Here is a 12,138-nt window from a genome sequence, read left to right as displayed (position 1 = left end):
CTGGCTTTCAAACACCAGAGCTTGCTCCTGTCTCCTTTGGACTCTCAGACTTAGAACACAGCCAACATTTCCCTGCTAGACCCACTTACTCTTAAATCTCCAGATTCACTGAATTATAATATCACTCTTTTGGTGTTCTATCTTGCAGACAGCAGATTGTGGGACTTCTCAGCTTCCACCATCAATTGAGTCAATTCCCACAATAAATTGCCTATGGATTTTGTTTCTCTGCAAAACTCTAATTCATACTCCATGCCCAGGTTCAAAGGCTGAAAAAGACTGATGTCTCAGCTCAAAAACTGCCAGGCAGTAGGAGAGAGAGAATTCTTTCTTGTCCAGCCTTTCATTCTATTCAAGTCTTCAATTGGTTGGAGAGACTTACATCTGAGAGAGCAATCTGCTTTACTCCATCTATTGACTCACATGTTGATCTCATCCTGAAGCACACTCAACAGACATACCCAGAAATAATACTTAACCAAACATGTGTGTATCCTATGGCCCAATCAAGATGACATCTTTCAAAGATAAGCATCATATTACCATTCATCTTTGCTACCTGATATTTTCAAAATCTATGTCTAAATTCAGGCACTGAAACTCATAAAATAAGATTTATTTCTCAGATACACCAAGGTGCGACCTAATGTATTTTGTTTATTTTGCTATAGCACGGTTTTTTTCTTATTATATTGACAAAAAAAACCCATTAATTCTCTTGGCAGAAAGTGGAGTGAGAAACCTTCTTACATTATGACCTTATGTTATACTCTATTGATATAACCAAAGATGAACATGTATTACTCTGAACTCTCTGTTTTAAGTGACACAAATATCAATCACATTAGCTTATGAAAACAGAAAAAGTAAAATACTATCATATCATTCAATTTTAAAATCCAGAGATGGGGGTGAGCAGAGAACAAGTCCAGTTTAATCTAAGGCCCAGTGATATCCTTAAAAATTGTAACTTATTGGGCCGGGGATTTAGCTCAGTGGTTCTGCCTCCTGCCTTGAAAGCACAAGGTCCTGAGTTTGATCCCCGGTACCAAAAAAAAAAAAAAAAAAAAAAAAAAATTGTAACTTATTTCCTGAACTCTTTACTGTTATTTCCTTTATATTATGTAAAGTCAGGTTCTCCCCACAGTCCATTTCTCCCTATAAAGAAGCAAAGAAGGACAAGAAACATCTAGCTTACTCCATACTTACACCGAGCAGTTCCAAAAAATAAAGATCTATTTTTTTCAGGAACAAGAGTCCTGAAGTAATTTAGAAACAGCTTCTCTGATCTTTTGCCCATCTTTCAATCACTCACTGGTCAGACTGGCCAGAGACAGTGGCTGTGAGAATTTTTAATTAAATTAACCCAGCAGATAAGAAGGGGGCAATCTCTAAAAGGGAAAGAGGCTGGACAGACAAAATGTAACAGATGTTTTCCACAGAATACAATGAAACGATAGAGTATGATTTGAAGAAGATTTATATTGACAAGAATGTTGTTAATTGGAATAAAGTGGCAATGTCAGTCCTTAGCACTTCACAGAACACAATGAGGTCTCAATAAATAGTTACTGGGCTGAGAAACATACTGCACTAATAAAGTTCTCACTAGTGGTAAAATAGAGAAAAGGATTGTCCTCAGGTTTTTATAGAGCAAAGTATTTCTTCTCTGCTTTTCTATGATCGTTCATAATACAATGTATCTAAGTGTCATATCAGCTTTTGAAAGTTAGCAAGTTTTCAGTGCTGAGTAATATCCAGCTTTTTTCCTCATAATTTTCACTTAAAAAAACTTGACTTATTCCTGAACTTATTGCATGCATGGTTAGTTATTTGCCCCCCATGTACCTCACTGCATCTGTCCCCCTGTACTGTTTTTAATAGATGACTTCTCTAATATGTTTGGGCTTCTCTAGTTCTGGGTTTCTAAGATGAAAGCAACTTGACAAAAAGTCATATTGAATGTGTTCTTGGTTTTTTCAATCCAAATCTTTATTACATGCACACACATGCACACACACCAACACACATAAATAATGAATTCCAATCTTGAACCACACTATTTAGTACTCCAAAACATTTAATGTTTCTAAGAATTTGAACACCGACTTAGAGTTTCTGGCATGCCCTTTACATTGTACAGGTTACTTGTACAGAAAATAGCTCAGAAGGAAGAGAAGATATATTCTACACCTACAGAGTGCCATTGGTAAGCTTATAGAATGACCCAGAATATGAAATCTACATCATAGAAAAGGAGATTCAGATCTAAAGACCTAAAGAGAAGCTCTGAGAAATGTAAAAAAAAAAAAAAAGAAAAGAAATTTTCAGAATTCAATACTCTGAAATATATAAAAAAATAAATATATGAAACCCAAAAGCTCAGAACTTGATATTGAAACTACATAAATAAATTTTATGTGTGGATTTCTAGTTGGCTTCCTGCTCAGAGAAAAAAAAAATAGAATTTTGAAGATTTTAGGCCCTCAGTGGGTCACATAGTTTGGAATCCACCAAATTTTAAAGCCATGCTTCAGTTTTAATTGTGATGATTTGTTTTGTGCTCTATTGTGTTTGAGCTGAATGAATGTATTGGGATTATTTTAACCAATTACCTTCATAGAATGACACAATACATACATAAAAAGGTTAATGACTTGTCTAAGGTCACCATGCATGTTAAACAGAAAGAGAATAATAGAACAAAATGTTCCTTGATGCGTAGCCTAGTGCTAAAGATGGCATGTTTCCACAGCAGCACCGTCCTGTTGGGTATTGTTCATTCAAAGGATAATTTGGACAAAAATGGTGAATTACTTTCCCCAAAAAATATCTCTGTCATATGAAACCTACCTGGAAATGGAAAGATGATACATAGGTTACACCAATATATTTAGACTGTTTCTAAAATTATTCAGCCTAAAAAATCTCACTTATAATTAATTTGAATGAATATCTCAGCAAGTGGCATCATAAGATGAAGTCATGCAGATCTTTCATGTTGGTAATGAGTTAGGAACTAGTTATTCAGTAAATACTTATGGAGAAAGTAAAAGAAGCACAATATTTATTGTGAAAATTTTTATATGAGGTATTTCATAGAATCACATTTTATTTCTCAACCTGTGTATTCATTGTCACTACTATTTTACAAACAAAGAATCTGAACTAAAAACATTTAAATATCTTGATCAAGTTTTAAAGGCAGTAATATCTCAACAATTGTTTTTCAAAACTGGGGGTATCTCCATTATTTTTTTCTCTTTTAGTAAGAGAAAGCAAAGACATATATAAGATAATTTTTACTACAAAATGTGTTTTATTCCATATACCTGGAGATTACAGTGTGGAAATTCTACTGGGAAAGAAATCAGAAACTTGGTCAAATTCATATTCTCAAATAATAATGATAAAAATAATAATAATAACTATCGAATCTTTGTAGAGAAAAATAAATGGGAAAGTTAGAATAGAAGTTGCTGGAGCACTAGACCAATAGTTTGCCTCAGAATGAATTAAAATGTCTGTATATCCATTCTATAAAATGAAAACCAGCACTATTTTTGAAAAATTTCTTAGATGTCTCTCAAGACTTTCTAAGAAAAAGTTTCCACAGGTCTTTCATGTAAAAGGTTTCTGTACTTAAAACATATTTACAGAAATGGCATTATCAAATATCATTTGAAAATGTCAATGCCTTTCCTTAGGCACACAAGGCTTCTATATTTTTCATTTTCCCACTTGTCCTCCTATTATTTCTATAGTACATATTATCCTTCTAACTCATAAACTAGGTTCCATGCTTTCATTATTGGTCTGCATTCCAAAAGCCCTGGAGGGATTTTATCCCTACCACATACTCTACTTTGTGTCATTTATAAAGAAAAGAAACTAAAATTTTCTTGCTCCTATAGACTTTGGAAACATCATTCAATAACAATTTTAAAAGTCTTTATGTTTTAAATAATTATCTAAACATTTGACAAATAACATATTTGACCAAATTTTTTTTTTTAACTTGGTAGTTCTAACCAGTTATTCTATGGAGATAGTCACCTTTCTGTTTTCAACATGAATAAAAACACCACTAGTCAATATAACTATTATATAAAATCATGTTCAATAGTATATAGTTTATTTTATTTTGTATTTCCCACATAGGTATAATTCTGCCTAAGACTGATCACATCATTCTATACTTTCTGAAATACACTGATTTAAATGAGAGTGAATCTTGCCCTCAGCTACCATGTGTTTTTGAAAAAAACAGCCTGTAGCTAATGTTGCCTTTTCTGCTGGCTTTACAGGTAGGAGGAATTGTAAAATTATGACTGATTTTCAGGAACCTAGCCACAATGGTTTTCATTGTCAAAATTTATTTGTGTTTGCATTTTTAAAGAGGAATAACAAATAATTCTTTCAATCATCATTTGAGTTCTGAAATTTTGAAAAGGAAGACAAAAAATAAGATATTGCAAGCCAAAATATCCAGCATTATACCACACGATGATAAGTCAAAGCATTTAGGTCAGTTAGGGAGCCTACTACTTGAGCCTCAGCTTTACAAAATACCATCTATGCCATCAAAGGCACTTCTGCATTGGCAGGTTAGTCTATCCAAGAGGAGACTGCAGAGGTGGTAAGAGAAGTAATGGTCAGCTTGCAGGAGACTTGAGAAACTGAAAATAAAACCTTCAACAACAACAACAAAGGTAAAAAACAAAAAAATAATAAAAATAAATAAATAAATAAATAAAAAACTCCAAAAACAAAACAAAAAAAGGGCCGGGGATTTAGCTCAGTGGTTTTGCTGCCTGCTGTGCAAGCGCAAGGACTCAAGTTCGATCCCTGATACCAAAAACAAACAAACAAACAAAAAAAAAAACCCCAAAACAACAACAAAGTTCTTTTCCTTGTGAGTATTTTACTTCCAAGATAAAAAGGGAGAAGTAAATTATGTCAAAATATTATGCCAAATAACCAATCAGATAGTCCTGACATCTCCCTGGACATAGAGGCCCCGAGTTGTTTAGCAATCAGAGCTCCTGCATTGGAAGGGGTTGCACTGTTCCTACTGTCACCTAAAATGCCACAGTTGTGTTCTCTGATTTTATTATTGCTGTTCTTTCAACTCAGTATGTTTCACCATTAAATCTATACCCAAGGAGGGTCCTGGCTAATTCCTTTGGAGAGAAGATTCACAGTCATTCTGGACAGTTCTGTTCCCACCTTCATGGTGCTGGTCTCTCTATCCCAACCATTACAATTTTGTTATTCTACTGGGAGCACTAAAAGGTGCAAACAGATCAAGACAGAACACTAATCACATCAAATCTGTCTTTACTATTCTAAGTCTACATAGTTGTTCCTTCTATTTCCCATTACAATACTGTGTATCACTTAGTGCAGCAAAGCTCTCTAAGCCCCACCATGAAATTGAAGGAAACATCCTCCGAAAACAAAATAAATAAAAACAGTGCAAGAAAATGCTAGTAACAAACAGATGCCCCAAATTTAAATATAATCTCCCTTTAATTATGAATTTCAAAAGAATGAGTTACAACATTTAAATACTTTTACAAATTAAAATCCTAAAATATTTCAAAACCAAAGGAAATGGAAGTTTGAAATGCAATTCTCTTTCTCTTGCAATATCATGTTTCCAACAGATTGATTGTTATAGTTTGGGTCTAGATGTCCCCACCAAAGTCTCATGTGGTCTTTTTTGAAGGTAGCTAAATCTAGAGTATGTGATGTAGGATTAAGGGGTATGATTACTAAACCACACAGCACTTGAGTGAATAGTTTGGCACCACCCTAATTCCGGTAATCTGAATAAGATAAAAGGAGCAGAAAGATGCTGTAAACTCCTGTTACCTTTGCTACCTTGTGCGTACCATGTTGTTTCTCCTCTGCAATACCTATTTGCCATCCCTGCCTTGGAGCCACCAGATTATGGACTGAAACCCCGACAAACTGTGAGCTAAATAAACCCTTTCCAAACTTTAACTTTTGGTGCCGAGTATTTTGTCTCAGCATGAGAGAAGAGTAACTAACACATTAATGTAAAATTTCACCCTCACCAACCACATATTCTGTTCGGTTTCAGGTAGATGGTTCTTAATACCTAGGTTTTCTTCCTTCAGTAGCGATATCAAGAAATTTCTCTAATGGGAATGGTGCGGTTCTTTGGATCTCTCAGGTTGAACTAGCTCAATGACATCTCTAGTGTGGGTTCCTTTTTTATTTCCTACAGTTAATAGTATGCATAAAATGTCACGACAATAATGGACCTAAGCCTACAACATGTAGACAAAAAGCTGTCTACCACATCAGAATAGTTTATCATTGGCAAAATTTGTCCTCCAAATTCTTTTATCATGGTGTGATGGACCATAGTAGAGGTTCACTGTTAAGAAAGTAAGTGAGGGAATGTAGTTAATGTTGAATTTAGTTCCCCCCAAATGGGAGATCACTCATTTTCTGCCCTGTTGCCTAAATCTTCTGCATGTAAACTCCCTCCTATTAACTTAATTATGGAGCACTAATAAATACATTAATTAGTATTTCCTTTTTCATCACTACATTTCTGGCATTCCAATGTTGACTCTAGTACAAGGTCCATCTGGTAAGATAGAGTTTACAGTCTCACACGAACATGTATTTTCATTTCTTAGCCATTTCTACTACTTCTTACACTATAGTACTTTAGGCCTAAGGAACCTTTTTCCTAGAAAATGTTTGCCATTCGACTTTACATTCAGCTCAAAGGCAATCTTGTGTATCTCAAGCTAAGCCTGTTGTTTCTGAACCCATGTTCCTAGTGGCTCAGTGAAACTCCACATGTAAACCAGGTGTGATGGGTGCACTCCCACAATCCTGGAAATCTGGGTGACTCAGACAGGTGGATCACAAGTTTCAACCCAGCTTGGGTAATTTAATGACTTAGTGAGACCTTGTCTGAAAAACTGAATAAGGAAAAAAGAAAAAAGAAAAAAGAAAAAAGAAGCGGCCTGGGATGTAGTTCAGTGTGAAGGCCCTGGGTTCAATCCCCAGCATTGCCAAAATAAAATAAAATAATAGCCATAGTCCTTGCATTAATATTTTCAATTTTGAATATCATTTCTTCTTACACTGATATGCTAAGTGTCTGGTGTTCGTGACTCTCCTTTTGTTTTTTAAGTATTTTCTTCATGAACTTACCTTATTTGTCCATTCTAGAATGCTCAACTGAAGCTGAGGAGCCTATCCACTATTACCTTAAAGTCTGGAATTCAGAATTTAAAGCTAGAACCTCCATACTGTTGCTAGCACAAATGTAACACAGCTGCAGTTTTAAAGCAGTAAAGATTATTCTGCCAACCAATGTCTAAATGGCCTGTGAAGACACTCTTTTCTCAGTAATTGTATGTTTGCCTCAGCTGTGCCTGCTTACTAAGGCCTCTGTGATTTCCCAGCATCTGCCAAGGCATCTGCTAAGCCCTTGTCTGCCAGCACATATACTCTAAGTGAAGTTCAAGATCAAGATGCAGCAGCCTGCATTGTAAAATTCCCCATGTTTGGCCAAGGCCACCCATGCCTTTTACTGAGGCCTATTCAAATAGTGGCTTTACTTATGCTAATCTTGCCATGGAGCTGGCATCTGCCAAGAAGCCTGGATGCTGAAGTCTGTTGTCCACTGAGCACAGTTAAAAGCCAACAGTATCACTGTGAACACGTAATATGCCCAATGTGATCTTCTGTGCATATTAAGGTCAAAATGAGCTAAAGCACTAAACTCAGAGCCACTTGTACTATTCCCATAAAATCCTCTGCTTTGTACATTTCCTCCTAATTGTCTTTTGTTTTGTATCGTAGTTCTTCAATTCCAAACCTATTCTGCTGGTTTTTGAGTGACTCAATATTTATGACTATATTTCTTAGCTTGGATTCTGAACAAATTTAGAAATTTACATTTAGAAAGTTATGCATTTAGAAACAATAATGGTAACTTCAAGACTAGTGACATATAGGTTGAGGGAAATAGCTTGAGTATGTGTGTGTCTGTGTAGAGGACAATATGATCAGCTGCTACCCAATACATGGAAAAGAAAAACCTTGCTACATTTCCATTCAGAACAAAAAAAGCTTTGAGACCACTGAGTATGACCAAATTATGCTCCTTAAATTCCACTAAGGAGTGGGTAAAAGGGATGGAAAATGACAGAAGTGTTACCATAATTGAGATCTTGTAACAGCAAGGAAACACCTGCAATGAAGTAGAAATTATATACTGAAAAAAAGCTATAAATATTTTTTTGGAATATAGACATATATTCCCACTTAAAGTATTGTGCGATATGTAGTAGTTATTTTCCCAGATTAGCTTATGTTATCTATTTTAAGTAAAAAATGTACCTGTAGCACAAAATTGTAATGAAAGTATCAGAGTAACCAACTGTCATATACAAGAATCTTATTTTAGAATATATAATGCATTGTAAACTAGTTTTTGATACCACAATACTGATTTTTTTTATAATGGCTCTAACATAAGAATGATGATATGTCAAGCTTCTAGAAAGCATTCATGGGACTTATTCCTGAGAGCTGACTCTCTTATAAATGGAATGGGGCATTGGTGAGATGAGGGTAGAGGTCAGTGGCTCAGATTCTCTAGAAATGATTAGTGTTTGGGATAGGGAATAAACTGATCAGGTTACATATAGAGATTTTAATAGAGAAATAAATATGTTTACCTCTGAGTTTATATCATTTTGGTGTTCTCTTTCATATCCTCTCCTGGACTTGTTTTAAGCCTTCTGATATCAGCATCATAGTGAGTGGTTGTTATTGACTCAATTTTTCTCCTCCCATGATTTCAAGGTTTGAAATATGAACCCCTAAACTGATCATATCAGGAGATAAGATTATATAGTTTATGGATGAAACCTTCTTAAAAGGTTTCATAAAATCCTATCTTGTTCACCTCTTCCACCATGAGATGTCCTAACAGGAAGATATCATCTATGATCTGAAGAAAGGCCTTTCCTAGACACTAAATGTGTTATTGCCTTGATCTTGGACTTTCTAGCTTCTAGAACTGTGAGAAATAAATTTTTGTTGTTCATAAGCATCCAGATTATGGTATTTAGTTGTAGTAGCCAGAATGTACTCAAATAGTGGTAGAGAATGAAGAATCAGTAGGACCTTGATGCTAAAAACTTGAATATTTGTCTCCACTATATCTCCTATTTAAGAAAATTTATGAAAGTATTGAATATCTGATGGTAAAAGAGAAGGAAAAAACACGAAAGGCATTTATCCAGTAGTTCCGTCATCTTTTTCTGCTACCACTATTTTGGAAATTAATCACCACATTGGAGAAGTATAGTTAATAATGTCTTCAACATGAAGGGAATATAAGATGGAGGAATTTCTAACACAAAAAGGGAGTTCTTAGGGCTATTTTATTGGACAGTCCATTCACTTGCCAGATACAGGGATGTTAAGGCTGTAATAAACTATTTCCATTAAATTGTACTTTATAGCATTAAATTTTCATATTGGAAGATCTCATACAAAAAATATTATATTTCTTCAGACTATTTCAAAGGAAGAATTTTACAGCAGCCAATACAGTAATTACATCAGATTGGCATTCTTGCAACAGCTTTTATACTTTTTATGGTATTTCCAGGTGTTTTGCAAGTTGATTAGTACTTTATATTATTTTTTAAAATAAAAGCAGAAAAATCAAACACTCTATCACTTAAATTCTGAGTTTTCTAAATTTTTACTTAACTACAGCATTGTATGGCACTTTGATTAAAATGCATTTATAAAATAATCTTTAATTACAAACATTTTTATGAGTAAAAATCTGAGTCTATTTCCATGATTCTGTCACATAGAATTTCCTGAAATGAATAGGGAAAGGAAAGCCATTTAGTCAATATGATTGATAGGTAGTATCTTAAATTTACAAAAATCATATATGTATGACTAAAAAATAACATGTTGACTTTTATCTTTAGATTTGGAGTTAAGTTTAACATTGGGTTCACACTTGTCAGTATTCGTTAAATACAGGGCATGGGAAAATATATGAATTCAAAAAATGAATAGGAATAATAATGAATATGAATTCAAATAATAATGAATTCAAATAATATGAATTCAATAATATGAATATGAATATTATGAATTCAGAAAATATAACATAGTTACAGGGATAAATGTTATATCTATCAGAAATTATGATACAGTGGTTTCTGTTTTATGTTCACTTGGAATGTGCAAGAATGCTCTCACTTGTATTTTGTGAGTCAAAATATATATTGTTTATGTCAAAATGAAAATTAATTTCAATTATAATTATTCTCATTTTGAAAGAATATATCAGAACTTAAACAACACCTCCTTTCATGCAGTCACACTCATATGCAATCTTCCCCCTGCCCTGTATGCAAAATATAACCCAAGTGCAATCAGTTCCTTCATTAAAATAATAATTTTTAAAGTAATCTAAGCTGTTTTGCTGAATCTTGAGTTTATTTTACAATGTTTTCTTTGTAAAGTTCTTAAATTTGTGTTGACATTTATTTCTATATAGCTTCCATTAAGCTTTTACTTTTTGTTTATAAGCACTGGATTAGGGAAAAAATGACTTTCTTTAAATTGTTAATCTTTAATGATCATTATTCTCATTTCAAAGTCGTAACATTTTGGAGCACATAGCTTTTTAGAGAGCTTTGCCATATTGCAATTTGTTTTATCAGAAATTTCTTCAACTTTTATTTTCTCAATTATTCTCTTTGAAATTAAAGAACTACATAATTGTATCTTCATGTCTTTAAAATAGCACTTAGCACATTTGTAAAAATTTACAAACATTTCCTACATTTCTACTTACTATTTTATTAAAGTTACCTAATCTTAAATTATTATTTTTCTTCCTGCTTTCTTTAGCTAGTCTAACAACCAATTCTGTTTTTTTACAACTGATACATGCTCTATCTCACATTCCTTGCGTGCACTGGACTTAGGCATAGTCTATATTTATCTCTATATAATTTGTGTTGTTTTTTACCTCTATTCCTGGCACACTGTCTTCTGCATGGCTGGTAATCTAACTCTGAACTTTATTTACTCTATTAAATTAATATTCTAAAGTTTTCAAGCACTTTCTCTGGCCTTCCATCTGTGATATTGTATAGTGTATCTAACATCTTCATCATTAGTTTCTGAAACTTCCTTTATTGCTAATATTCTTTTGTCACAGTTCTTGGCCCTTAACTTGATTGTGTGAGGAGATACTTGCATTACTATCACATACCTATGTTCTTGTTAGGTATCTTTAGAGAATCTTGAGGAACTCAGTTTCTATCTTACCAATCAATAAATTCTAGTTCAAATATTTTTATTGATAGCTTCTTCAGAGAGAATATACAGTATTTAGAAAATTCTGAGGATAATAATGACAATACTAAGTAAAAAATACCTGCCACTGAAACATTGTATTTTGGTTAACAAGTCAATTGTGATAAAAAAGTGATAATGATTTAGAAATTTGAAGTACCTCAAAGTCTAGAATTTTACATGTATTATTTGAAAAGAAAGCAAACACTTAATATATGTGTTAATTATGCTTTAAAAACAAACATGTTGATTTTGTAATACTACAGAAATTTTCAAATTCCTATTCAGATAGGCAAGCTAGAAATAATATCCTGCGTGTTTTAAACATCATCATTTTAACTAAGCTTATACAAACTCTTGATTAATCTATAAGTATCTTTACATTTCCCTTGTTGTTTGCAGTTAATTTAGAACTCAAACATTTCTTCGTTTTTTTCAGCCTCTTTTCTTAATTAGGCTTTCAACCATATCCACCTACTGTATTTCTTAGGACATTTATATAAAAGATATTTCACATAAATGCTTAAATTCACATCAGCGTATAGTGCAACCCAGATGTGCTTTACTAGTGTCTTTTCTACTCAAAGTTTACTTCACATCTCTACTAGCTTCCTGGTGATTATAACCAAAAATGTTCTTCCTATGAAACATGATTTATGTTTTCCATGTCAGATATTTTAGAAGATCTATTTCAATACGTTATCAATTGCAAAAGCATTAAATTACCAAGACACATTC

This window comes from Heterocephalus glaber, unplaced genomic scaffold, assembly GCF_053883595.1.
Source record: "Heterocephalus glaber isolate CG9 unplaced genomic scaffold, H.glaber_assembly_v1.0 deba00000122, whole genome shotgun sequence".
NCBI classification, from domain to species: Eukaryota; Metazoa; Chordata; class Mammalia; order Rodentia; family Bathyergidae; genus Heterocephalus; species Heterocephalus glaber.
The sequence above is the reverse complement of the archived record's forward strand: the minus strand, read 5'-3'. Positions refer to the sequence as shown.